Consider the following 24168-nt stretch of genomic DNA (forward strand, 5'->3'; position numbering starts at 1 on the left):
AATCTTTCAACGAAAAGGGAAAAGCTCTAAACTTGATTTGTTATTCAGTAACCCCTATGGGTTTCATACTTGAACACACCACATGGAATTCCTTTAAATGCTTGTGAGGATCTTCACCTGCAAGTCCATGAAAAGAAGGCAAAAGATGAATTAATCCAGACTTTAGTTCGAATTGCACATTGGAATCCAGAGCAGGGAAAATGATGCATAAGGGTTGTTGATCTAGATTTGGAGCTCCAAGCTCTTTTAAAGTCCGATTTTGAGCCTATGGGTTCCCCTTGTAAATCAGAATTGGTAGAATCGGTAGCCAGATCACTAAACTCCAATTTCCTCAAAACTTGTTTCTTCCACGTGCGTATAGTTCTTTCAATTTCCGGATAGTACGGCAAGATTTTCTTATTAGCAGATCGAGTTATAAGCATAAAAAAAGAAAAAATATATTGTAGCATTTATGTAAAAGTAACGAAAGAAAAGATTTTTTTTAATTTTTTTTTTTGGGGACAAATGAAAGGCAAATAAACAAATAAAGAAATAAATAATTAAATAAACACAAGATAAACAAGAAAATCTCCCCGGCAACGGCGCCAAAATTTGGTGAGCTGTCGTCGGCTCCCAAATTAGAACCTTACAAACGTAGTAGCAGGAGTAAGGGTCGATCCCACGAGGAGTAACTAGTTTAACGTATGTGCTCAAAGTAAAGGAAATGGGGTTTGGTATGAAAGTGATAATCAAAGTAAATAACCAAATAAAGCAATGCAGACAATATATTGAAAACACTCAGAATAGAAAACCTTGGTTAGTAAAGATTCACCACCAGAATTTAACGCTGATCATTGATTCAAAAGGTAATTGATATGCAATTGAATATTTGTCGTGAAATTATTTCATTTCCGTTTTCCCTTAGTTGTAGGTAACTAAAGCACATGCGGTTTAATTAGCCCTAACTACTAAATAATCTAAGACAAGCGCTGTAGATTTAATTTAATAGCAGCAATAGGAACTAGGAAAACCGACAAACTAAATAACACAAGCATAAGCGGTTGCATTTAATTTAGGAAAATATTCTTCCCGAGACCAATTATCACTAAGCCGTCAATAATTAACCTCAGTTGCTACTGAATATTAGAATAATTTGTAGCACAACATTAACTAATATAGCAAATAATCATATCAAATAACTTAGAAGAATATTTAATACCCAAATGCATAAAAATTATATAATAAAAATAAATAAATAATCTTACATCATAATCAATTCCGGGGCTTCAATTCACTAAACCAAGCTAACGAAATTAGCCGCGAATGGACATTGACAACAACTTTAAAGAATAATCGAGAGGGGAAGAATGAACGTTTTACAACAGAAAACTTCTACTATTTATACTACTCTTAAAATATGCTAGAACAATTCTCCGCCATTTATTTTTCCTATTTTTGCGCCGTAGGAATGGAGTCTTCAGACACTGCACGCCCTTTCCTTCTTTGTCGCGTTTGAATATGACTCCACGCCACACCTGTACAAACAAAAGACAAAGAATTAAAGGATTAAGCAATTTGTTTTCATGCATGCTAAAAATTTAATTTACTTAATTTATTAAATAAAGCATATACATATACACTAGTACGTACGTAATATATATATATATATATATATATATATATATATATATATATATTAATATGTATTCTATATATTATATATTATACATTATATCTTATATATATAAAGAACTAATTATTAGATAATATTAAATAACTAATGCAAAATATTATAAAAATGTACCTAAAATATGAGTGTAAAATATGTCCATCAATGAGCTTTCCGAGCTTGAGGAGTTGTCTTCTGGCTCGGGAACCGTGCTCGGTCATCGAATGACGTTAGTAACCTCGGGCTATGACTCTTCAACCATCGTTTCTTCGCTACCGTCCTCAATCGTGTTGTCGTAGCCCGCCCCCGAGACGTTTTGGCTATCTGAATCTGACATATCCCCTTCATAAAGGAGACAGTCGGTTCAGCGAAAGGGATCGGGTTATAGTCAACCGAGTTTTTGGGTTGACAGGGACATGTGTTATGCGAAAAATAAGGAAAAGTTTAATGGAGGAAGAAAGGAGTGACTTAACGATGAGTAGAGTTTGTTGAGTAGTTGAGCAGGTGCAAAGTCCGATCAATCTATAGTGCTGATGGCTCGGGACGCTCCGATCGATTTCCACAGCGTAGTAAAAGTTGAAATGAACCTAGAAGGGGCCTATTTATAGGAAAATTTTTGGCGGAAAAATCACCCACTTGCATGAAGTGACCGTTCCAGATCTCAAGGCGCCTGCAGACTGACACGTGTCATAAGCGAAGACAGCTGGGAGGTCACGCACTAGTACAAAAAACATCAATAAAATTGACTAATTCGCGTCCAAAGTTAGAACTTTGGACGACTAAAGTGTAGTGCGGTGGCATTTTTGTAATTAAAATGCCACTATATAAATAAATTTTGGAATAAGGGTCAAATAGGCCACTGAACTGCACACAATAATACAATTAGGCCACTGAACCTAAAAAAACAACAATTGGGTCCCTAAACTAACTAATTTTTTTCAATTTATCCAATTTACCAGTTTTCACAGTTTTTAACAGGTTACCCTTCCACCTAGGATGCATATGTGGCATTTTTTTTTAATTAAATTATTTTAATTTTTTTAAATATTTAATAAATAAAAACTAAAACAATTTAATTTCCTATTAAAGAGACTAATCACAGTAAACAATCGGCTTCATCAATCATCGCACCTCCACCGCAAACCACCATTCGGAACTCACCACTCATTCTCCGTTCACAATCGGAACTCACCACACATCACTGCTAAGTTTTCAACCGCAATAACTTCCAAAAGGTATGGTTTAGCTTGATACTTAAAGTACATATAGGTATTCGTGTTTTATGTTAGGGTTTGGGTTGTATGTATTCTGGGGATTGGGTTTATGTAAGGGTTTTGTATAATTTATAAATTGTATTCCTGTAATATGTATACAATGATTTTAATTATGTATTCTAGGGTTTAATTTATAGATTTTAGGTCAATGATTTTAGATTAGGTTTATTTTATATTGGTTCATTTCAACATTTTTATTTTTACGGCATATGTTTGGGTTGTATGTATTCTGGGGTTTAATTTATATGGTACTGTTTGGGTGTAATTGCAGCTCTCTCCCAAATTTATAAATTGTATTCCTTGAATATGTATACAATAATGCTGACAAGTTTTTTTTTTTTTTTCCTGAAAATGTGGTCCTTTGTTGTTTTGATGTTGGAATTTTTTGAAAACTGGCCTGCAAATGGGGCCCATGCTGAAACTTTGATGGGTATGCATCATACTAAAGTTTATTGAATTTTTTAGAGTATTTAGTTAAATGAATGCTAGGTGTCATGTTTCTATTTGTTAAATGGTACTTAGTTTGCTTTATTGTTTGGTAGTACAGTGTAACAGTGTTGTTAAATGGTACTGAGTGTGTTTGGTTGTTTGGTGGCTTAAAGATGTGTTTTGTTTTTAATTTTTTTTTAAAGTTCTAATTAACTTCTTTACTGCACTGCTAAATAGTTTTTAATATTACCATAGTTATTGCAGAAATGTGTGCAAGTGTTGAGTTAGTAGTCCACCATGGTGGAAATTTTGTAAGAAGTCCTGAGTTCAAGTATATCAATGGTGAGGTTAATAGGATACAAATTGACCCCGATCTTATTTCATATCCCCATTTAGCAAAATATATAAAAGATGGGCAGTATGGAAATATGCAAAGTTTATACTACAAAGCAACCCATGAGCCTCTGAGACAACTCAAAGTTCTGTGGAATGATGAAAGTACTTTGGACCTCATTAGTTTGGCAACAAAATGGAAGAAATGTGACATCTACGTACATCATGGAATTGATGAACCTGAAGTGATTCCAGAATTGTTATTATGTGTACCTGAGAATGTTTATGAAGGACATGTAGCTGAGAATGTGGATCAAGGTCAGGAGATGGATCATGTAGTTGAGGTTCCACTTGAAGATGATTTTGAAATTAATTATGAAGCTGAATATGAGATAGATAGTGAACATGATGAGGATGATAATGGATGGGTTACACAAGATAATGAGATTGGAAATAACTCTTGGTTAGATGTTGGGTTGGATGCATCAAAAGAGGATCTTAACATGGAAGAAAATGATGTCAGACATGGAAATGATAAGGGAAAGGGTAAGGCAAAGGCAAAGAATATATATAAAGCTAAGTCTACAAGATCAAATCAGAATGAAGTTGAGGGAAACAAAGTATGTATTGATTATGGAAGTGATAACTACTATTATGACTCCGAAGATCCACCAACTTGTGATTCAGAAGATGATGTTGAAAGGGAAGCCTACAGATGCAAATTCCCATCTTATAACCCAGCTTGTGATTATCCAGAGCTTGAGATAGGAATGTTGTTTGATGATGCAAGTCAGTTTAAGAGTGCAATGATAAAATATGCAGTGCATGAGAAGAGAGATATTCAGTTCTACAAAAATGAGAAAATGAGAGTTAGAGTGAAATGTCTGCCTGGTTGTCCTTTCCTCTTACATTGTAGCTGGGAAGAGAGGTTTAAATGTTTCCAACTGAAAACAATGGAGTTAGAACATAGGTGCAATTGTAGATATAATTTAAGGGTTGTAAGTCAGAAATGGCTTGAAGAAAAATATGAGGAGAAGATTATAAGAGATCCTACCATGAAACACACTAAGTTGAAGGATGATATAGAGTCAGAGTTGAAGATTAATGTTAATGTGATTATGGTAAGTAGGGTGCACAAAGCTATCCGGAAGAAAATTAATCAAGGCTTTTCTGAACAATTCAAAAAAATAAGAGATTATGCACAAGAATGTTTAGATTCCAATCCTGGAAGCAGTGTGCCTATTACAACCAATAGAGTAGTCCCTAATGCACCATGTACATTTCAAAGAATATATGTGTGCTTTGACGCAATGAAAAGGGGTTTTCTTGCTGGGTGTAGGCAGGTTATAGGACTAGATGGTTGCTTTCTCAAAGGAACACTTAAGGGTGAGATTTTAGTTGCAGTTGGGAGGGATCCGGATAACCAAATGTATCCCATTGCATGGGCAGTAGTTGAGATAGAGAATACTAATTCTTGGGAGTGGTTTTTAGAGTTGTTGATAAAAGACTTGGGCATCACCAACAGCCATGCATGGACAATTATTTCAGACCAACAAAAGGCTAGTGATTTATTGCTTCCTTATTTGATTTTTACTTTATCTGATATATTTTTATTAATATGATTTACTGAATTTTTTTATCTAATTTCTTTACTGATCTGATTTCTTATATTTCTGTACTTCTATTATTTCTTTACAGATTATTCTTTATTGCTAATAACACTAGTACTACTTCTTTTTTATTACTTCTAATACTAAAACTATTAATAATGGTTTTGTTTAATAATATGATGCCTTTAATTTACTGCTTTCTAATTAATATGAAGTTTTTACTGCTGCTTTCTTACACTTTGTAATATGTTTTTTTTTTATTATTATTATTTGTTTCTGGTTTTGTAGGGTTTGGTTAGTGCCATTCAACAATTGCTTCCTAATGCAGAACATAGAAATTGCGCTAGACATATCCATGCAAATTGGAGCAAGAAACATAGAGGCAAGGTGTTAAAGAGACTATTTTGGATGTGTGCTAACTCAACAACTGAGGACCAATTCAAATTCATGGTTGAGCAATTGGGGAAGAACGATATCCAAGCTAGAGATAATTTGTCCAATTATCCTGCTAAATATTGGTGTAAGGCATTCATTAGGACAGAATCAAAGTGTGATTCAATTGACAATAATATGTGTGAAGCATTCAATGGAACAATTGTCAAAGCAAGGTCAAAGCCAATCATCCCATTGTTAGAGGATATAAGAGTTGCCATGATGACAAGAATTGCAACCAAAAGACAAGCTTTGGAGAAATGGCCAGGGAACTTTGGACCAAGAGTGATGAAAAAACTTAATGCAAACATAATGGAGAGCATTGGGTGGCACGTTGACTTCAATGGAGATGATGGTTATGAGATCAAGAAAGGGAGACAGCAATTTAAAGTTAAGTTACAAGGAAGAAGTTGTTCATGTAGAAGTTGGGATCTAACTGGTATACCCTGCCCTCATGCTTTGTGTGCAATTTTTGATAAGGGTAGAGATCCAGAAGAATTCATTAATGATTGCTACTCCAAAGAAGTTTACAAAAAAATCTATAGCTACACAATTCAACCTTTGAATGGAGAACTTAGTTGGCCTAAAACTAATGCTGAAGAAATCCAAGCCCCTGTACCGAGGACGATGACGGGTAGGCCAAAGAAGAAAAGAACTCGTGAGGCTAATGAGCCTCCTGTTGGAAAGATGTCACGACAAGGCAGGATTATGACATGTTCTATATGCAAACAAAAAGGTCATTCCAAAACAAATTGTCCAAGTACTAGAGGTCAAGGTCCACCCCCTACTATTACAGGCACATCATCAACTTCTAGGTCTTCTGGTGGTGGATTGGGTATTTACACAAATCCTAATACTGGAGCAGTCATATTCAATGTAAGTCATTTTTTTATGAAATATTTCAACTAAGCATTCTAGTATTATAATATAATTGTTATGACCTAAACATGTTTGGGAATTGATTTATTCATTGTATTATGTAGCCCGGACAACCAGGAGAACATGTAATTTATCGGGGAAGGAAGAACGCAGGTGTTGTGGCTAGGGGCAGACTGTGAAGTCCATATTTGAAGTGCAAATTGTTTGTTGAAAATGTCAGAATGTTATAATATTGAAGTGCAGATTTTATGTGTATTGCTAGAATTTTGGATGCTCATTAGTACTTAGGATGGTCAGTATCTTATGAAAAGTATTTTGGAGTTTGGATGTTGAATGTAACATTTTTTTGTGTTTTGCCATCTTATTGCTATAATGGTGTACTTATTTTGTATTCTAACTATTCTCGAAAGATGTTGATGCTAATATGTTTTACTTTTTCCATCTAACAACTGTTTTTTTTTTTTTTTTTTTTTTTTTTTTTTTTTAGAACGAAAGAAGAAAAAAACCGTTAAAACAATTCAATTACTGCCAAATATACCAATAGTTCAATTAATCGTGGCCAGGAACGTTCAATAGTTTTTAAAAAAAAAAACCATCGTTAATTTTTTTAAAAAAAATTTCAAATTAAATTATTTTAGTTTTTATTTATTAAACATTTAAAAAAAATAGTTTAAAAATAATTTTTTTATTTATTAAACATTTAAAAAATAATTTAAAAATATTTTTTTTTAAATGCCACATATGCATCCTAGGTGGAGGGGTAACCTGTTAAAAATTAGGAAAACTTGTAAATTGGACAAATTGAAAGAAATTAGTCAGTTTAGGGGCCTAATTGTTGTTTTTTTAGGTTCAGTGGCCTAATTGAATTATTGTGTACAGTTCAGTGGCCTATTTGACCCTTATTCCATAAATTTTTATTTTTATTTTTTATTAAATATTATTCGCGTCCAAAGCTCTGTACTTTGGACGCGAATAATAGAATCTCATTCATCACTCAGTGGCGAATTATTTTTTTAATCCATAAACCCCTAGAATCGCATATCGATCAGATCTCACGCGTAAACCCTTCATCCGCTCCGATCTTCATCCTCTCCGATCAATCCGCTGTCCGCCGCTCTCCAACAGCCGTCCCCGCCGTCCATTAGCCGTCCGTCGCTCGATCTCCATCCACATTGTCGCTGCTTCATCGTCCACCGCATTGACGCTCTCCATCGCTCTAATCTTCATCAGCTCGCTGCCGCTGCCGCCCAAGCTCGCCGTCGTTGACGCCCCCGGTCTCCACGCTCGCCGCCGCTGATGCCTCCGGTCTCTACGCTCGCCGCCGACTGCCGCCGCAGCTACGCACGCCGGCCGACAGCAGGTACGTAATTTTAATTATTTTTTTCGAAAATCAATAATTATATATTGTAATTATTTTTTGTTATTGTTATTGTTGTTTATTTTTTTGAAAAAGCGGATTGTAGTTTCGCATTTTCTTCACCTTTGTAATTGCAATTCGAAATGTGAGAATAGAGAAAGTAGATGCAATTCCATGTGAAGCCCCTAACTGTAAAAGCTAGGTTAATTTGAAGCTAGAACCTGCAAATGTTGTTTTCTGTTTAAAAGTTTGAACTCACATGAATATATTGATGTAACATGAAACAAATTGAGTGGTAAATTTGCCAAAGAAATTCTAATCGATGCTACTATTTATAAAGTTGGAACAAAACTATGCTATAAATGAGAAAATTAATATGAGTTCAGAAATAGTATGGGTTCAGAAAAATGAGAAAATAAATTAGGGATAAAAGAAAAGGGATTTGAGCTTTACTCACTCTATGCATTTGGTCTGTGGTATTTGCATTACCTTGTTGAGAGAAAAGAGTTAAACACTAAGCTAGCATGATTAGTGTATGCATGAATAAGGTACTGGAGCCAAGATAAAAATATAGCATCATCTAATTTAATTTCGAGATATTCCCCCTTTCCTTTCTTTTCTACCTTAAAATTTGTAACATTAAAATGAAATTTTTTTCAATATTTCAGCAATCGGCTACCTGAGGCTGCATTTATGGCACAGTTTTATTTACATATAGAGGCTAGTATTGAATTTCTTAAATTCAGTCAGGCAATCCAAGGAAAGTACTGGTTTTTGGAAAGTATATAAATGCATGAATCAACTTTTTGGACACCTGTTTCTTTCAATTGTAGTTATGTGATCAAGTTTTGAGGTCACTTGGGCAGAAATATTATACTAAAGAAACATGTGTACTATTGAGATGTCATGCCTATCACTTGGAAGTGAGCTTCTTTTTCTTGTTTTTTTTATCTTGGAAGTGAGCTTCTTTTCCTTGTTTTTTTTTTTATCTTGGAAGTGAGCTTCTTTTGTCAACTGTATAGCAGTTTGGCATATCAAACTGTACAGAAGTTCTAATGTGTGTGGTTGTCATTTTATGCTGCTGGTTTAGAACAGGTAGATAAGAGGCCAAAAGCAGGATAGTAACTTAGTAAGTAGACATATGGCTTGTGAACTTTTATTTATTTATTTTTCATAATTGAATTGAGCTACTGCTTTATTGGCTGCACAGACAAAGGTTCAAACCTAAGACATGATAGCTACTGCTTTAAGCACTAATATTTAATTCTCATCTAATAAAGTCTACAGGGATCTTTCTTTCAACAATCTTAGCGGAGATCTTCCTCCTTCCTTGAGTTCATTGCCAAAGATGTCTACACTGTGAGAGTGCCCGAGTTGTTGCTTGTTAAAGGTTATCACAATATTACATCTTAAGTAGTTTATTTTAATTGTTAACATTTAGAATTTGTAGTTTATTTGTAGTAAAATGTTATTAGAATTGAAATTTTAGATTGGTGTGTTTTAGTTGATAGAATTGGTGTGTAGTATACATCTTAAATTAATTAATGTTGAAATATATTATTTGGTAGTTATGCTGGGATGTACAGGAAAATATTGGAAGTTTTATAAAAAAATATATATTTTTTAATTTTTTTTACTATACGCGTCCAAAGTTCAGAAACTTTGGACGCGTATAGTATTTTTTAAAAAATAAATAAACACTATACGCGTCCATAGTTCACGAACTTTGGACGCGAATTATCATTTTTCGCGTCCAAAGTTCTTCAACTTTGGACGCGAATAATCATTTTGCGTGTCCAAAGCTTCTTTGGACGCTGATTGTTTATACAATCAGCGTCCCCGACATCTGTGTCCCAGCTACTTTGGACGCGAATTAGCCTTAACTTTAGACGCGAATGACTGTTTCTGTACTAGTGGCCCCCGAGACGTTTTGGCTATCTGAATCTGACATATCCCCTTCATAAAGGAGACAGTCGGTTCAGCGAAAGGGATCGGGTTATAGTCAACCGAGTTTTTGGGTTGACAGGGACACGTGTTATGCGAAAAATAAGGAAAAGTTTAATGGAGGAAGAAAGAAGTGACTTACCAATGAGTAGAGTTTGTTGAGTAGTTGAGCAGGTGCAAAGTCCGATCAATCTACAGTGCTGATGGCTCGGGACGCTCCGATCGATTTCCACAGCGTAGTAAAAGTTGAAATGAACCTAGAAGGGGCCTATTTATAGGAAAATTTTTGGCGGGAAAATCACCCACTTGCATGAAGTGACCGTTCCAGATCTCAAGGCGCCTGCAGACAGACACGTGTCATAAGCGAAGACAGCTGGGCGGTCAGGGCTGGAGACCCGAGTAACGTAATCTTCTCATCCCACGTCGTTCTCTCCCGAGCGGTCTAAAACGGACCGGGTTGGGGGCTCTTGATAGGATATATCCCGACCGACCTAGGCTCTTATCCCTTTTTATCCGGTTCGTTCCCTTTGCCTGAGCGCATCAACGAGGAGGCGGTCGGTACCGGTCGTCCGAAAAGCCTTGTGAACGATTTCTGTTTAGGGACGATCGGGTCCGACCGGTTAATTCCTTTCCCGACCGACAGATGTTCTGCTCGACCGTCATACTTTTGCTTTATATGGAAGCGCTGTTAATAAAGAGGGGCACGTAACAACATCAAACGTTGACAGTGGATGATCATCTGGTGTTGGCACGTGGAGGCTGCGTGTAACACATGCCGATAGGCCGGAGGCTGTCCCCGGCGCGCGAGAGGCTATAAATATCCACGGCGGATAAGGAGAAGGGGACTTTTGGAATGATCAATAGACTACTTACAGAGCTGCCCGACCGCAGTCAGTCGGCCCTCGGAGTGGTCATTTAGATTGTATTAGGTCACCCTTTTAATAAATATACTTCTTCTTATTCATACCCTCATTTTATATACAGTACGTACACCGCTTACTCATGGACATTAGTACTATCAATGCCAATTATCATGTAATGTGATGAAATTTCAGTTACCATTTTAAATGGATGGTCATAGGTTCCACCACTTTGTCTACCTTTATTATAACATTGGTCTGTTGGTTTGTAAGTTTAATTACATACGAATATGTTGAGTGGAAAGATTCTTTATTCTAATAATAATTAATTTATAATTGAATGTATATAGTTTCGAGAGAAATTATATTGAACAATTGTTGTATATAATTAAACTTTGAAGTGAAAGTAAATTGGGATGAAAGTGCAACTAACAATTTTATATAGTGCATCTAAGTTCAAGTAAAATGTATTAAAAGTGAAAGTAAAATGTATTTGAAGTGCAACAAATTAAATAATATATATTGAGCATCAATATTAAGTGCACCTAACGTTATCATTAGTTGCATCAAATGTTATCACTAATTGCATCCGTATGAAAGACGTTATTATTAGATGCACCAATGTTAAAAAAGTAAATTACTTGCACTATTAACTGAAAATGGTTGTACTTTTAAGTAATTTTACTTGCACTTTTATGTGCACACTTGTACCAGTTACTTGTACTTTTAGTCTTTTAATATATTTTATTTGCACGTTGCAACGAAGTTCGAGTTATTTACGAAAATGTGACTGTGTCTTTTTTAAAAAAATTACATCTGATCTGTTAAATATAAACACGTGGACGGTTACGATTGATTTTTAGTTCTTTTTTTGTGCAACCATTCTCACCTAAGTGTGGCTCTCTCTCTCTCTCTCTCTCTCTCTCTATATATATATATATATATATATATATATATATATATATATATATATATATATATATTCCCTACATCTTTTAAAATAAATAATTGAAAAAAGTGCTAATTAATATATTACGTTTTCAAGTAAGGCACTGCATTTGCTGCTTTATAATATATATATATATATATATATATATAATGCTGTTTGGTTCTAATGTTCTAGTGAGAAGCTACATTGTAACATTTTTAGTTAGATGAACAATAAGTAATGGCAAAAAATAATGGAATTAGTTTTATAAATAATATAAACTTTAAATTTTCAATAATTATAAAAAAAAAAAAAAATCTTTGTAATTATTTTATGAAATCTTAAACAATTGATGAACCGGATAGATATTATATATCTGTTATTATTTTTATTGGAGAAAATTATTCTCATTTTATTACTGAATCTATGTTCATAATTATAAAGTTTTATGTTCATAATTTTTGAACTTTATATTCACAATTATTAAACTCTACATTCACAATTATAGAATTCTATATTCATAATTACTGAATTCTATATTCATAATTTGTGAACTTCATATTCACAATTATTGAACTCTACATTCACAATTACAGAACTCTATATATGTTCATAATTATAGAAGTCTATGTTCATAATTTTTAAACTCTATATTCATAATTATAAACAATTTTGGAACTGTGTCCACCTTGCAAGGTGATACAGTTCCACATCATAATTTGCCCCAAAGTATCTGCACTCTCCAAACAAAAACTTTCAGACTAGGATTTTAAAATCTTATTTGATTCATAGTTCATCATTGCCAAAAATATGATTTCTTCTTCTTGAACATACACAATCACATATTGTCTAACATGCTCCAAATTTCTTCTTCTTGAAATATGTATAAGCCAAAAATATAGCTTATACTTATTTCTTATTCTTTTTTGTTTTCCGAATTTTTAATGATTGTTCGCTAGTATACATTGAAAAATAAATTTTAAAACAATTTAGTATAGATTCAATTATAGACGATTTTCGTGACATGCGAAAAAGACGTTCTAAATTTTAATAGATTTGTAATATAATAATGTATTTTGGAATAGGTTAAATAAATATTAATGTATTTTATTATTCTTTCTCAAATTGTGATTGCCCCCCCCCCCCCCCCCCCCCCCCCCCACCCCGCACCAACAAATCCTGGCTCCGCCCCTGATTTGAACTCACCTATTTTTTTTTTTAAAAAAAAAAAAAAAAAGAGAGAAGAAAATAAGAACTTTTTGTTGTAATCCATTTGGCCCTTAGCGTTTATCCCGGTGAAACGAATCCAATAACAGTAATGTAAATATGTAAAGAGAGAAAGATAAAGAAAAATAGGCAATAGGTAATGAGAAGTTTTATTCATTCCTATATCTCATCCATACAACCACAACACATATATAATATACAAATGTAACGGAAGACATAATGTAGTCATTAATCACTATCCATTACATAATCAATACAAAAAATGACCACAATGAATATATTTATAAAACTCCACTTGGACATTATTTGACCACGATCTTGCTTAATTAGAAAAAGAAACTTGCAAACTTGTTAGGAAAATCCTGTGGGGAAAAACCTAAACAAGTACAAGGTATATGGATAGAAATTTGAATATATTCATGCCTCATTAAAAATTTCACTAGGAAAATCACGTGGGAAAAACCTAGTTGAAGAAAAGAGTACATAATATTTGTAAAAATCATATATTGTATTGGTTGCCTGATTAAAAACCTTAACTTAAAGAAAACCCTGTGGGAAAAACTTAGTTAAGGGAAATAGAGTACAACCATAAGCCTTCAAGACATAATCTCCAGGATTTCGGGATCCGTCTATTTAAGTATTTATTTGTAACTTTCCCCATTGTCATTACTATATCATACTCATGCCTTATTAAAAACCACACTAGAAAACCCAATGGGAAAAACTTAGTGAGGAAAAGAATACATGGTATGCTTACGATGCAAAAAGTACAATTGTTAGTCTTTTAAGACCCAATCTATAGGATTGATTCGAGTGAATGTACTTCCCGTCTCCCCCTAAAGATAACAATTTTCAAGTTCTACATGACTTAAAATAAAGTCATTGTTTCAAAATGTGTAGAGAAGGGATATTGTACAATTTTCATGATTATTATTAGAGTTTATATCATTTTATACTGTTATCTTGTGACTCTTCTAGAGTATACGTGGTTCGAATATTTATATAACTTGTCTACTATCCTTCAAATATATCCACTTAGCGATGAAGTAATGGACTTCTGGTCCCCAAAAATATCCTCATTATATAGATAGTCTTTTATCTTTTTCGAGATATTTAGACGGCAATTAATGTACTGAAGGATATATTTAGGACATTTTCAAGAGGGACTTATAGATATCCTTCTATGAAACGATATTTGAGTTTCCCAATCACATATAACATTACTAGGCATGATAATATACTTTCATACTTTCTTCTTGGGGAGAAAATACCTTTAGTCAATTTATTGACTATAAGAAAGATCATAGTTAGTAACTTACTAACTTTTATACATCTTATTTTTATGATTTTTGTTCATCACATTTTGAAAAAAGTCCATCAGAGATTTTAAATATAAGTAGTCAGTTACCCATATGAATATGTAATAACTATGTCTATTAACTACATATCTAATTTATTTATTGCTAGTTTTATTGAATAGCGGAATATAAAGCCATGACTAATATTGGGTCTCTGCGAAAACCCTCAAATCGCCTTTTATTAGCGAGTTTTGATTTGTATGCCTTAATTGTTCTTTTCTATCAAAATAATTAGCACGCTGCAGACGTTATGCTACTGTTTTCACTAGTATTTGTCCTGTGCGATGCACGAAAAATATATTATAAAAATATACCCTATATATGAGGTTTATTCATATATAAAAATTTTGTTATTTAATAACTATTATGTGTGAATTCCTATGATAAAATTATGAACATAAATATATCTACAATTAAAATAATATTTAAGGTGGGTGGTTACTACAAATCTTAAACTATATTAAAAATTTAGTACATAGTATTTAATATTACAAATTTTTAAGAACTTAGTAAACTACAATAGTAATTGAATTACAATTTTAGAGTCACCACGGATCACAATTTTTAGACCTTTGAGATTTCTAACTGATGTAGCAACATACAATTGACCTTTAAAGACAAAAATCACAATCTTAGTTCGAACATTGATTTTTTCTTCCAAATACTATCGAATTAAGTGTGTAATCAATAAAAGATGAGAACTAATAATTCGAGAATATAATCTTAATGTTAATAAGCCTACTTCACGTAAATTAAGTTGGAGAGTGTTGTTGGATAGTTCCGATGAATCGACGAATAATCCATCTTTGTCTCCGTAGTCCTCAATATGCACATCAACAATCTTAAATATTAGGCCGCCTAGCTATGCCATATATTAATTTCAAACTTATGAACTTTGGGGTTGCATGCAATAAAAAGTATATTTTAAATATACTAAGGGTACATTATATATGTATGTAAGGTACTTTCAATATAAAAATAATGTATTTTTAATATATTAAAAAAGTATTTGATATTCATGATCCATACAATTATGTGGACCATCGTTCACACAATAATTTGCCGGTAGAAATTGAAATATAAATAAATAAATAAATAAATAAATAAATATATATATATATATATATATATATATATATATATATATATATATATTAGAAACTGTCAGTGGAAACTATTATCATTATTATTATTGTAATTATTATTATTATTGTTATTGTTATTATAATTAACAATATTATTATGGTCTTGTGAAAATTAAATATTGATTATCACCATTTAATTTTCACAAGACCATATGACTTTATTATATATAGGATTTCTAGATCCAGATTTAAGCATTTATGAACAATAGAGGAAAAATATGTTGTCGAAAACTATAACAGCTTTGTAAATATCTTTTATACACATGGCAATTTTGTATCAACCAAATATATGGCATTTCCCAAGAGTATTTGAATTTGGTTGTTCCGCTTCCCCAGTATTTTAGTTATTTGGTGCACCTACAATTTTACTGGGGGTTTTCGCCTTCTAGACGAATATCTTCATGATAAAATTTCTATATTTCTGGGGTGGCAAACTTTCTATACTAGATCTAGTTTTGTAAATTCTTACACCAATAAATTTCATATGCTTCCGGCATAAAGAAAAATGGTAGAGATATTTAGTCCTGATTGGGGATTTCAACTCTTAATATATATGAAATACTTGCTATTGACTTGGTCACTCCTTGAGATTTCTAGCAGATAATTTGTTCAATGTCTTAATTTCTAATTCTGTAAGACTAGTACATGGGTTTGAAGATTTTTATCAATTTTTCGGCATTTAATTAATTAGAAACTTCAAATCTCCCCCTAATGCCGAGAAAAGATCTTATAATGCAACCAACATCTGTTGATTACTCATTATGGGATATAAGTAGGAGGGTTGCATACTAAAAAAAATAAACGCAAATAGGGAAATGCATCATGTACTAGCGTTTGTGATATGTAGTGGATCAGCATATTGGTTTTTCATTCTGGAGGTCCCCAAAATAGATATATTTCCTCCATAATTGTTTAACAAAGCTCTTACAAAATATGATATTGTATATCTTTAAAAGATTATATCAAGACAATTGGAGAAACAATTAAAGCACTCAACATACAATGTCGTATGGAGTGGACTCATCAAGATGACATATCATAATTACCATCTATTAATCATGTTTTCTAAAAACTAAACATCAATTTGGATGCATGGCATATGATTTCTTAATAATTGCCATAAAGAAAATATCACATAGTGATATAAAAATACAAACGATGGCCAATATAATATAAGATAATTATAAAATATTGTCTTTGAGAAAAACACTTATCTGATTTCTTTCAAAATACTATTTGACAATTGTATGACCATCGTATGATCTCTTCTAATGTTGGTAATTGCCAATGTTGTCTCTCACAGGTTTGACAAGGATAATCAAACTATCAATAGATTGTTATTACAACAAACATTGCAATCAAAGCAAAATGTACTAATTATTAATCTTGGAGTCTCTGTGAACATACATGACTCCAATTCCACAAGACTATAATTAACAAGACTTGCATTAATCAAATTATTTGTATTAGGGAGACATCATTTGAAGCAACATTAATCCCAATGTAAGTGTCACGAGATGCCATGGCTGAACTTGTCATACTATTAGTGGAGATAATAACAGAATTATTATCATGACCACCAACTTGATGAGTCATATTCTGATTAGGCACTAATGGAGAGCAACACATCACCTGCTGATCTTGTTGATCTCAGAAGTACGCATGGTGCTAACAAAGAGAAGGAAGGGCAGCAATGTAATTATGCTTCAATTGACAGTTATAACCGCTTTCCCCCCCCCCCCCCCCCCCCAATCATCTTGTATATAAACACTAGCTGTCATTCTGTTCAGATCAAGTTCTCTGATTCTGTTGCTCACTCATTTAGATCAATGAAACACATTTCTTCTTCTTCTTTCGATTAAGCTCTCTGCTTCCAAATCCATTATGGTATCAGAGCAGCGACGCTACACCTGCGCTGCCGCCGTCGGTGGATCGAACAGCGGCAATCCAGAGACGACTCCGTCTCCCGGACCTCTAACTCATGCGACTCCAGAAACTGTTCCACAGGGGAATCAGGCGAGTCAGCAGCGAAGCTTCAGCATGGGGGAACTAGACAATCCTCTCCTTCTCAGCGTTAATGACAGCCCAACAGTTGTACTGGTCAGTCCACTGCTTCTAGGAAGCGCCAACTATGGAACTTGGTGCATCAGTATGCGGATTGCGTTAGAAGTTAAGAACAAGTGGTGCTTGGTTGATGGAAGTGTTGCACCACTTGGCAGTGATCATCCTCAGTATTTGATGTGGAGAAGATCTAATTTGATGATCTGTTCGTGGCTGTTCAAGGCTGTGCATCCTTCAATCGCTCAGAGCATCATGCACTTCGACGAAGGCATTGAGATCTGGGAGGATCTAAGAAGGAGGTTCTCTCATGTCGATGCACAACGCATATCAGTTTTGGAGAATGAGATCTACAATGTGAAGCAGGGTCTCATGTCTGTCAGTGACTACTACACCAAAAGCAGAACCCTATGGGAGGAGATGAACACGTTGAGGCCACTTCCCATTTGCAAATGCAATCTGAGATGTGCTTGCAATCTCGTCGATCAGATTCAAAAAGAGAGAGACATCGACCAGGTAATCCGCTTCCTGCAGGGGTTAAATGATGATTATGGAAGTCTGAAGTCTAACATTCTCATACTAGATCCCTTACCTGAGGTATATGCAGTCTATGTCATGGCAGAAAAACTGGAAAGACAGATTGGTTTAAATAGTTTGAGTCTAGGACATTTGGATCCTAATGTTTCTAATGCAGTACAAAGCAACCAAGGTTCTATGAATGGAGAGGTCATTGCAACTTCTCAGAACACATATAATGGGAGGAAGAACAGTGCTATGAAACCTAAATGCACATATTGTGGGATGATAGGTCACACTGTGGACAAATGTTATAAAAAACATGGTTACCCCCCCCCCCCCCCCGGATGGGTGCCCGGATACAAATCCAAAGGGAAACAAGTTAATGCGGTGGCTAATGATGATATGGGAGATCTAGGGGTTACAACAGATCAACTGCAGAGAATAATCTCTATTCTCAAGGCTCAGAAACCTGCTTCAACCTCAGACACTACTGCTGCTGTTTCTCTGATGTCGAAATTTGAGGAGGTCCAAGCCATCAATACAGGCAAGTGTTACCTTTCCCACATTAACTCTCTTGCCTTATGCACATCCACTTGGATCATAGATTCTGGAGCTACAAACCACATTGTATGCTCTCTTGATTCCCTTGTTAACTATCACAAAGCCATTGGAGCTGTTGTGAACCTACCTACCGGCCAATGCATTAATGTTGAGCATATAGGAGATGTCAAGTTAAATGATGACATATGGCTAACGGAAGCTCTGCATATTCCCGCATTCAAATTCAATATTATTTCAGTGAGTAAACTAATCCAAGATACATCTTACAAACTCACATTTATGGATGGACAGTGTCTGATTCAGAGGAATGGTTTGATGGCTGGTTTAGCTAAGCAGGAAGGGGGGCTGTATGTGTTTAAGAAGGCAGCTGACATGTTAGATAGAAATCTTGTTATGCAATGTAATGATGCAATGATTTGGCACCAAAGACTAGGGCATTTCCCTATCAATAAACTCAATTTGTTTTCTGAAATTGATACTTCCAACAGCAAGGACTTTATTTGTGATGCTTGCCACATAGCAAAACAGAAGAGATCCCCCTTCCCTCTAAGCACTAGTACTTCTAATGCTTGCTTTGATCTCATACATGTTGATATTTGGGGCCCCTTCCCAATTTGTTCCTTAGGTGGACAAAGATATTTTCTTACCATTGTTGATGACTATACAAGATATACATGGCTGCACTTAATGAAAACAAAAGCAGAAACAAGGTAGTTTATTCGACATTTCCATGCTTATGTTTGTACTCAGTTTGGTGTTATGATCAAAGTGATTCGCAGTGACAACAGACATGAGTTTAACATGGAAGAATTCTATTCAGAGAAAGGTATAATTCACCAGAGATCGTGTGTTAATACCCCCCAACAAAATGCCGTAGTGGAACGAAAGCATCAACATATATTAAATGTGGCAAAGTCCATCAGTTTTCAAGCCAAGCTCCCTCTTCAATTCTGGGGGCTATGTGTTATGTATGCAGCCTTTCTCATTAATCGATTACCATCTCCAGTGATAGAAGGGAACAATCCATATCAAAGGTTATTCAAGAAAGTGCCAAATACTGAGCAACTAAGGGTCTTTGGCTGTTTATGCTTCGCTGCCACCTTGTCCACAAACAGACACAAGATGGCTCCAAGGGGAAGGAAATGTATTTTTGTGAGAATCCCAGCAGGCACGAAAGGTTATCTGTTATATGATCTGGAGGATGGTTCTACGTTTATCTCCAGAGATGTGGTATTCTATGAAAGGCAGTTTCCCATGTCTGCCTTCAACATCGCACAGCAAGCTGAGAAGTCACAGCCATCTCTGCCTCTGATCCCAGCATCTACGAATCTGGATTGTGATTTTGAGCATCAACCTGTCGAGCATTCGTCCAATTCCAGTCCAGCTATTCAGTCACCACCAAGACTTGATGATCAGTCATCACCAAGCCTTGATGGTCAGCCACCAAATTCTGAGCCTCTTAGTTCTCACACTCAGCCTAACAGTGAGACTAATGAGTCACAAGAGATGGTCACTTCCAAAGTCTCACCTGAGCCTAATCAGCCACGACGTCCTGTCAGAACTCGACATGCTCCCACTAAGCTCCAAGATTATTATTGTGATGCCATTATGGAGAAGAGCTCGTCTCCGCACCACCTATCAAAAGTCATTTCGTATGATAGCCTCACCTTGCCTCACATGATGTTCTCCATGGCTGTTACCTCTGTTGATGAGCCTAGAACATACAACCAAGCTGTGAAACATGATTGTTGGAAAAAGGCAATGGCAACTGAGATCAAAGCTTTGCAAGAAAATAACACTTGGGAGGTTGTTGACTTGCCTTCCGGGAAAATTCCAATTGGATGCAAGTGGGTTTACAAAGTTAAGCTCAAGGCGGATGGCTCCACAGAACGCTACAAGGCGAGGTTAGTTGCGAAGGGTTTCACCCAATAGTTGGGAATTGATTATGTTGAAACTTTTTCTCCGGTAGCACGGCTCACCACCATACGCACCTTTCTAGCAGTGGCTGCCTCACAAAACTGGGATGTTCATCAACTAGACATAAACAACGCTTTCTTGCATGGAAGCTTAGATGAGGAAGTCTATATGGTTCTTCCACCAGGATTTCAGAATGGCAAACCAGGACAAGCTTGCCGTCTGCTTCGCTCCCTTTACGGCTTGAAGCAAGCTAGCCGGCAATGGAACTTCCGGTTAACCAATGCCTTACCAAGGTTGCAGTAGGCGCTAGGCGCTAGTCGGGCGGCCGGGCAGCGCCTAGCGCCTAGGCGGTCTAGGCGGCGCCTAGGCGGATTCTAGGCGGGGCTAGGCGGGCACCAAAAAAATTAAAAAAAATAGTGACAGACTTGTAGTTCGACAATTATAATGAGGTTGTTTTCAACGTTCACTCAAATAACACATCTAAATAAATGAAATAATGATAATTTATAAGTCATAATGTCATAATAATATTAAAATCAATAATTAATGAAAGACGACATCGGTCAAAATCGGTCAAAATCAGACAAAATCGGTCAAAATTGGTCAAAAACGGTCAAAATCGGACGAAATCGGTCGACTCGGCCGAGTTGACAGACTCGGCCGAGTTTGACCGACTCGGCCGAGTTTGACCGCCTAGGCCGCCTAGCGGCCGCCTAGGCGGCCGACCGAGTTTTGGCCGCCTATAGGCCAAAACTCCAAGGTAAGTGGCCGCCTAGCGCCTAGGCGGGCGCCTAGGCGGCTAGGCGGCCGAGTTTTACATCACTGCGCCTTACTGAGCAGAGGTTTTCATCAGTCTCAATCGGATCCCTCACTGTTTGTTAAAGGCCATGGAATGAATTTTATTGCCACATTAATATATGTTGATGACATCCTTGTTTCAAGTCCCAATCAGAATTTGATCCAAGATCTTAAAGATTTCCTGGACAACACCTTTAAGATCAAGGATCTAGGTGGCTTGGGATACTTCTTAGGAATCGAAGCTCACAGAAGCAATGAGGGGCTAAACCTGTGTCAACGAAAGTATGCTATAGACATACTTACTGAAACTGGTTTTCTATCTTCCAAGCCAGTTAACACACCAATGTCACCAGGCCATCATCTACAGAAGGAAGGGGGCACACCATTGCAGGACATTGACGGATATAGACGCCTTGTTGGACGTCTTCTGTACCTCACAGCCACACGACCGGACATAACTTTTGCTGTACAACAGCTCAGCCAATTCGTTGATAAGCCCACAGCTGATCATTTGGTTGCAGCACATCGGATCCTAAGGTACCTAAAAAAGTCCCATGGCCAAGGTATCTTTTATCCAAGGAATGGTGAGATGCAGCTCAACGTATTCTCGGACTCTGATTAGGCTTCATGTCCAAAAACTCGAAAATCTGTTACCGGATTTTGCATATTCCTTGGCAATGCTCCTATCTCATGGAGAACTAAGAAGCAGCCCACTATTTCCCGTTCTTCCTCTGAGGCGGAATACAGGGCTCTGGCTGCCACTGTCTGCGAGGTTCAATGGCTCACGAACTTGCTTCATGATCTCCAGGTTCCCTTGTCTAGACCTGCTGCTGTCTTTTGTGACAATAAATCTGCCATCGCCATTGGAGAAAACTACGTCTTCCACGAGCGCACGAAGCACATAGAAATCGACTGCCACATTGTTCGTGAGAAAGTAAGCCAAGGCTTGATTAAACTTCTCTCAGTTTCTTCATCCAACCAAGTTGCGGATGGTTTTACGAAAGCTCTCCCCATCTCTGTTTTCCAAATGTTTGTCTCTAAGCTGGGCACTCAGAATCTTCACGATCCAGCTTACGGGGGGTAATGGAGAGCAACACATCACCTGCTGATCTTGTTGATCTCAGAAGTACGCATGGTGCTAACAAAGAGAAGGAAGGGCAGCAATGTAATTATGCTTCAATTGACAGTTATAACCGCTTTTCCCCCCATCATCTTGTATATAAACACTAGTTGTCATTCTGTTCAGATCAAGTTCTCTGATTCTGTTGCTCACTCATTTGGATCAATGAAACACATTTCTTCTTCTTCTTTTGATTAAGCTCTCTGCTTCCAAATCCATTCGAATTCTAATCAATTTATCAACACTCAAGAGTTAACAAAGGGCGGCGTGCTTCTTTCTGTGTGTATTCTAAGCGGCGGTGTGAGTAAAGATGGCTATGCGGGTTTGGGCTTCAAGGGCTGCTTCTTACCTTAGGATCTCGACTTTCCCCAGAGGCTTTGCTACTGTTGCCAAGGATTTGAAGTATGCAGACACTTGGATTGGTCAATACGAGTTGATTTTCTGTTACGATAAATTGAGGAAACAATAGCCAGCCCAATAGCTGCTTAAGCGGCATTAACACTTGGATTAAGAACAGAAACCGAATTAAAATTTGTGAGGTCCCCAAGTGTTGGTAGAGTTGACTGATTAGCAGGTGTCGAACAAGATTGTTGAACTCCACTGCCATGTCCACTAGCAGAGCACACCAAAACTCCCCTACTAACTCATAGAGGATTATTCAACACATTTGTATGAATCAAACGATTTACCAGATGAGTCATGAGTGAGAAGTTGTCTTACCAGAAGCAACATTTCCAGTTTGAGGGATCAACTCCATTCTGGAAGACTTATCCCAATCTTGACCATCATACGGCTTGGCCCTATGCCAGAGCGCCACGCCTCCACCTTCTGCCGGAACAATCGCGAGGCGACTTCTGTCGAACGATCGCACAACGCTGCCGTCGCCATCGCCATATGCAACCGGCAGAGAGAATATGTCTTTTTTTTTGGGTACTGGGGATACACTAAATATTCATACCTTAATGTCACAACCTTGAGATTTGAACAAGAAACACAGAAGCAGAGATAGAGAAAAGAAGAAGAAACAGATAGAGAAGAGGGAAGAAATAGGTAGAGGATAGAGAAGAAGAAAGGGGTTTAGGAGAAGAGGAAAGGAAATTAGGTTTCCTGATTTTAATTTCACAAAAGCATAAACATTTATGAAAATAAACAACTAAATAAATAAGGCAAGGCTAGCTAATACATCCAAAAACTTCTAACCAACTCCTGCAATTTCCGCCTCTGCAAGCTCCCAGCTGTCTACATCTAAACAAAGGCTTCATTGCAACTGCTTCCAACGGCCAGATTACGGAACGGTGTCGTTCCGTTCCTTTATTCAAATAATCTAACGGCTACCTTCTTACGACGCCGTTTAACTAAGTGACTGCGATTAATTGGTTTTCTCAAAACGACGTATTGCCGGTCCCTCAACTTCTTAATTCTGCCTTCCCACACTTAGCTCCTGAGAAGACTTCTTCCTCTTTTGGTCATGGTCATGACATTGCCCTCCTCTTCATATGATCCTTGTCCTCAAGGATCAAATGTTGGGAATTTCCTTGTGATATTAGGGGTAAGAGCATTCGAATGCTTGATGGTACTATGGGAATGAGGAAGGAACCAATCAGCACAGCTTGGGGCTTAATTCCATTTCAACAGATCCAACACATATTCGGCCAGCTTGAGTAAACCTCAAATCTACTCAACAGTACCAACTTAGACTTTGGGGAATCCTTGCATTATTATTCTGTTGCTATATTGATCAAAAATGGCCATAAGACCATCAAGCATCATG

The 24168-nt window shown here is 36.2% G+C and overlaps 1 long non-coding RNA gene across 1 annotated transcript; it reads right to left on the reverse strand.

The window, feature by feature from the left end:
- Positions 1-1820: 1820 nt before the first annotated feature.
- Positions 1821-22829, reverse strand: LOC109174509. The gene is made up of 3 exons (XR_002053080.1): positions 22643-22829; positions 19857-19862; positions 1821-1840 (listed from the first exon to the last, which is right to left on the reverse strand). It is a non-coding gene; the product is annotated as an uncharacterized LOC109174509 (long non-coding RNA).
- Between the last annotated feature and the right edge of the window lie 1339 nt (positions 22830-24168).

Source organism: Ipomoea nil, unplaced genomic scaffold, assembly GCF_001879475.1.
Source record: "Ipomoea nil cultivar Tokyo-kokei standard unplaced genomic scaffold, Asagao_1.1 scaffold0642, whole genome shotgun sequence".
NCBI classification, from domain to species: domain Eukaryota; kingdom Viridiplantae; phylum Streptophyta; class Magnoliopsida; order Solanales; family Convolvulaceae; genus Ipomoea; species Ipomoea nil.